Source organism: Phallusia mammillata, chromosome 6 (genome assembly GCF_965637545.1).
Source record: "Phallusia mammillata chromosome 6, kaPhaMamm4.hap1.1, whole genome shotgun sequence".
NCBI lineage: Eukaryota > Metazoa > Chordata > Ascidiacea > Phlebobranchia > Ascidiidae > Phallusia > Phallusia mammillata.
The window spans coordinates 20,665,540-20,671,256 of NC_137257.1; the positions used below are offsets into that span (position 1 = coordinate 20,665,540).

At 36.7% G+C, this 5,717-nt stretch overlaps 1 long non-coding RNA gene across 1 annotated transcript; it reads left to right on the forward strand.

Moving 5' to 3' along the window:
• Nucleotides 1-2,626: 2,626 nt before the first annotated feature.
• Nucleotides 2,627-4,688, forward strand: LOC145233027 (uncharacterized). The gene is made up of 4 exons (XR_013860995.1): nt 2,627-2,844; nt 3,177-3,298; nt 3,594-3,772; nt 4,168-4,688. It is a non-coding gene; the product is annotated as an uncharacterized LOC145233027 (long non-coding RNA).
• Nucleotides 4,689-5,717: the final 1,029 nt, after the last annotated feature.

Sequence of the window (5,717 nt, forward strand, 5' to 3'; positions counted from 1 at the left end):
GGCGACAGAGACGAGTTTGTGCGGCCGTGAACATGTTTATTAAAGTGTATGTACTGGTGGCCGTGACATAAATAAAAACTCTTTTGCCTAATATTTTGATTTTCAAACTGCTTTAAGCACATTTTGTGGAACTTAAAGAAGTATTACAGACTTTTTAGGCCTATTGTGTGCAAACAATGCGAAAAAGCAGATACCGCAAGCGCCACAATATGGATTATGACGTCATAAAAGCTAATACTCACAATCTGTGTATCAAGTTAGAAAATAATTTAGGCTTTTTAGGCGCCATTAGATGGCATATATTTATAATATAAGTATTTCTTTACATCAGTAATTTTAAACACAAGCAAGCAGGCAATTGGCAGTCGTTGGTAAAATAATATGCCGCCGTCATAGCGAAGAGGTTGGGCACCCCTGGTCTGTACCAATCAATGGGTCGCGTAGAAATTTCCGTTTGAAAATGGGGTCGCAGAACAAGAAAGTTTGAGTAGCCCTGGTTTAGGTCATAAATTTTGCGTGTCTATGGCGTCATTAACCCTGTTTTTAACAGCACTAAAAAATTTGACGTCACTCATGCGCCCCCCTTGCAAACCACTGTGGTAAAAAGGGGGAAATAAAATGGAAAACACATTTAAGGTACAGTAACAAATTGAACTTAAACAAGTTGTTTGCAAGGGGTACAACATTAAACAACATTACTGCTCACATCTGAGCGTTTTTGAAAGCAAAAAATGCTTAAAATACCCAAAAATACTGCATGTGAAAATACAAAAAAAGTTATCAAACAAAGACATGTTCAGAGAAAGCCACAACACAAAGTTGCAAATGGGCCTAAAACTGGAGCCCGACCCGAAAATAGAAGCACTAAACTCGGCCGAACGTGTTTGGAAAGCCCGTTTAGTCCGGAAAGTTTTATTGACAGGCGTATATATTAAAGCAGGGGTGTCCAACACGTGGCACGCGTGCCAAAAGTGGCACGCAGAGCATTTGTAAATGGCACGCAAGTTTTTCCACATTCAGATGGTAAACATTAGGATTTGTCAGGCAATTAATTTTTTTCTATTGGTTCTGTTTGGCCTTTATTCTAACTTCAGTAAAGATGATCAGTATCAAGGTTACACAAATCCACTAGTTAAATTGGTCGTTTTTAGACTCGACACGTCTACTTTTAGGCGCTTGAAACTGTCGAATTCTGGATAATACCGGGCCTTTATGCTGTCGTATTATATTCCATGTTATGGATTCTGCGTTTTAAGCGACGTGGTATGCTATAAAAGGTTTCTGGAGTATCATAAACAAGTTTACTTGCGTTTGACAACGTATTTTTTTCTACCGTTAAGACGTTTAAGACATGGTTTGGAAAAAGTACCAAAGGTTGGCACGCGAGTATATTTTAAAACCTAGATTGGCACGAAAAGACGAAGACAATCAAAAGACCAAAATACAATTGGTCTTAAACATAGGGTTTTAGGGCTCTTTGGCATTAGGTCAGGACCACCAGCTGGCTACTTAGCTCGCTAAGCATATTGAAAAAATGCCGATGCAAGTGTAAAGTCAGGCCCGAATCAAGCCCGTTTTTCATGAAACCCAAACATGACCCGAACCTGGCCTGTGAAGTCAGACCCGACTTACAACTCTGCTACAATACCACCAGTTTTGTAAGGTTATCTTTTTAATCACTTTTTCTTGAAACGAAGTTGGAAAAGTCGGTAAAACCAGAGTAAGTCACCAAAGATCTTGTAAACAATTCAAGTTGATTAGTAATCAATGATAACTGAGGTAATTTTCACATAGCAGCTAATTTGTTTGTGGCATATCGGCGTTTTAAAGAAACCAGTTGTTCCCTAATCAAGCATTGAACGCAAAATCAGCCATCTTTGAAGGTTTATTTACAAAAGAAAGCAATATTTAGAAGATCTATTAATTCATGCAGGCCATTTCATTGTCAAATAACGGCGCAAAAAAACCTTGCGCACATAAAAAGCAACAATTTCCTAGACTTTTGCAAAAAAGAGAGGTGGTCCCCTACATTCAGATTAGATAACTATTATTGTTTCAAAACTCGTCAAACCTGCAAAACCAAGAACTATAATGTTCTCTCTCGATGACTCTCAAAACCCATAGCCTCGTAATTCAGCTAAGGGCTAAGCCAGTGGTTCCAGTTCCGGATTAACCATTAGGCAAAGTAGGCACGTGCCTACAGGCCAGTTAAAAATCCAGGCCACTTTAAAATCAGTAGAATGATTTGGCAACACTGATAATTCTAATTTTTTAGTTGGCCATCCTGATTTTCGGGCCACTTATAAATTGTGCCTATAGGCCAGCAGACCCTTAATCCAGCACTGAGTGGTTCTTAACCTTTTTGGGATGGTTTCCCACTAAAGTCGGTCATCAAGTTCGAAATTTCCCTTTTGAGCAAAAATGTATGTGAGGTATTGGAATGTCCTTTCTGTTGCATTACTCATTTTTTTAATCACAATCAACAAAGGGAAGGCATTTATTCGCGCACAATAACAAAAGCATTGATATTTTAGACATGTCTGTGATGTAATAAACCACCCGATCCGTCTACTTTTAGGCGCTTCAAACTGTCGAATTTTGGATAATCCCGGGTCTTTATGCTGTCGTATTATATTCCATGTTATGGATTCCGCGCTTTAAGCGGCATGGTATGCTATTGATATTACGAACAGCTTTGGGGGTTACCCTACGTGTTGTTTTCGTCGGTTGTGGCTGTTTGTTGACAAATTAAATCAGCTGAACTGAACCTTACAGTGCGGTAGGAAGTTGGAAGTTAGAACACTGGCTTCAATTTATGGAGTTTTTTTTTCCTAAAAATTGGTGGTAAGTTTAACTTATTTAAGTATTTTGTACAAAATAGAAAAAACATTTTAATATAGAAAGACATATCACATATTTGTCTGACCTGAGGACATTAACTGGGTTCACACACAGGAAGTAGATTTTGACTGAAGCAGCATAGTTTTACGAGTTTGTCAGCCTTAAAAGTGACAAGCATCTGTGCCCCTGCAGGGTCCTCGTGTGTATTTGATTTGGACAAAAACATCAAGGTGTTGAAAGTTTAAACTCATATGGGCAACACTTCCATCGTTTATAAACAAGGCAGCTATACAGATGGTATATTTTTGATTAAAGAAAGGTCCTAATTGTTTCAGAAAACATGCAACCCGGACAAGTCTGGAAATGTTTGGGTTGGTGGTGAAAATTGGAATGTTAAAACCCATACACTACAGGACAAGTGACAGAGAGACAGATTTGGTGAACCACAGATGATTGTGTGAGTAAACAGTTGATCTAAAGAACTTAAGGCAGATTAATATAGCATTCTTGACTTTGATACTTGGTATAGAAGTGTTTTACACACCTTTAAAACTATTACCTGAAAGACTGCGGTAGCATGCCTAGTTTTATTGACCGATTTTATTTGGTTGCCTCCAGCACTTGTAATATTAATGACTTGTAAAAACACTAAAATGGGTTCAAAATTGTTTGAGATTTTGAATATACATATATTGTATGTTTTGTTTAGTTAATAGTGAATTGAAATTTATTATTATATTGTGCAATTGCAGCTAAAGCTATGGGTGAATCCTCCAATGCACCGTACAAACTCATTTTATGGTTTGCCATGAAGGTGTCATTTGACAACAATTGCAGTGTTGGATTTCCTGACTAAAAACAATTTAAAGCATGCTTTTTGTGTTTGAAAGAAGCAAATGACACAAAGGCTATAGACTGAAGAGTAGACCAGGTAGATATATATACAAGTAGTACAAAATAGCTTACATTGTTTACAAAAAATCAACTGTGTTTGATCAAATTAATATTGCACCATTGCTACTAAAATAAGCTCTACTTTCACAGTTAGATTTACTTAGCAGATATCTCCAATTGTTAACAAAATGTTTGTTAAAAAATGTTGCAGATAGTTTAGTTTGCAGCCCAGCTATTTTTATATTATGACCATTACATAGCAGTACTGTCATATAGTCATTTGATGGTAGCATAAAAAGCCTTTTTAGCAACTAACCATTTGGTTATCAAGTAAAGATTTAAAAAAAACAATTGCATTTAATTAACTCTAAAGTTTAAAAACTAGATTTGTATGGTGTTTAATTATTTCATTAAATTTGTGTTTTATTACAGGACAGGGCAAGGAGATGTTACCCTTAAAATCTGGAAAAGTGAGATACAAGGGAAGGATATGTGTACTATTTGAAACTTTAACCTTTACACAGCTATAGATTGCATGCAATCTGCTTTCTGTATTCCACATCCAGCACATTAACCAAGATATGACCAAAGGTTCAATATAATAAGCAAACCTGTCTATTCCAATTGTTGTGTAATATTTAGATTGCTGTATATGTCCCAATCTATTTGTTAATTTGTGGTGCTTTTTGTGCTTATTTTAATGCAAATTGTATTGTTTTTTTTGTTACACTGTGTTTTTAGTCTACACCTTTTATCCACGATTAATACTGAGTAAAAATCCATGACCACTTCCAAATGTTGAACCAGAATTATTTCACTGGATGTGAGGTGTTTTACTGCATTATTGCTGAGATACATTTGTGGCGCTTTTCATTACGAGTTCTTTCAAAAGTTACAAAGTTAAGCCGCACGGAATTGGATCAATGGCTTGAATAAAGAATGTACAATCCGTGTTTCATTTCTACAGACTTGTTGAGGAAAGTTTACTCCAGAGAAACAATAGGTGCAATGGGTTATCTTGGTAGAAAGAGTAAATTTATAGTCAAGAGATAGGGGGCAATTCAGGGTGCGTGAACTTGCTTGAAAGGAAAGCAAATCAACGTTTTATTGCGTCATTATCTGTTGTTTCACATCAATTAGAAAACAATGACTATTCTTTAGTGCTAAACGATACAGTGATTTACCTACTTCAGGTTTTTTCGCATATCTTGAAAGTAATTGAGCATACGAAAGTTGTGTGTCTAATACAACTAATTCAACATTAAGTTTCACTTATCCTACAAAAAGCAAAAAAAAAACAGTTTGTGGTTTGTTTTTGTCTTCGGTAGCTTACAACGATGAAGTAGTTTCTTGAGTATCACATGACTGTGCATAAGGTCGCTAAAGATTAAACAAACCTTTAGTCTTCAAATCTTACTTAACAAATGCCGACATGTTTAAAGAAACATAAAATAGTGTAAAGGCGTCTAAAACTTTTTGTGTGATACTGGCGTTCGTGCTCCAAGTCGTAAAATAAAATGGCCTGCAGAAATTATCAATATGAGTCACAAGCAACAATTGAAAAGGCTCGTTTGAAAAACCGTTTTGCCTATGAAAACCGAATGATTTTATTTCAAACCGTTTGTGTTTTATGGCCGGCAATCTTTATCCCTGTGCGACCATTGTCGTCAGTGCGTGGACGGTTATGCCCTTCGAGGAATGATGAAGCACGCTTCTTCTTTTCGTTTTGCTTATGGCAACAAGCTGAAACTTTGCAAGCTGTTACAGATTACAATTCCAAGTTGTCCTGCGCAAACCGTTTAATTTTATCTCAAACCGCTCGTGTTTTATAGCCGACAGTCTAAATCACTGTGCGACATTATTGTATGGTGTGGCGGTCAAGCCATTCGACGAATGATGATGTATGCTTCTTATTTTCGTTTTGCTTATGGCAGCAAGCTGAAACTTTGCAAGATGTTACAGATTGCAATTCCACGTTGGCC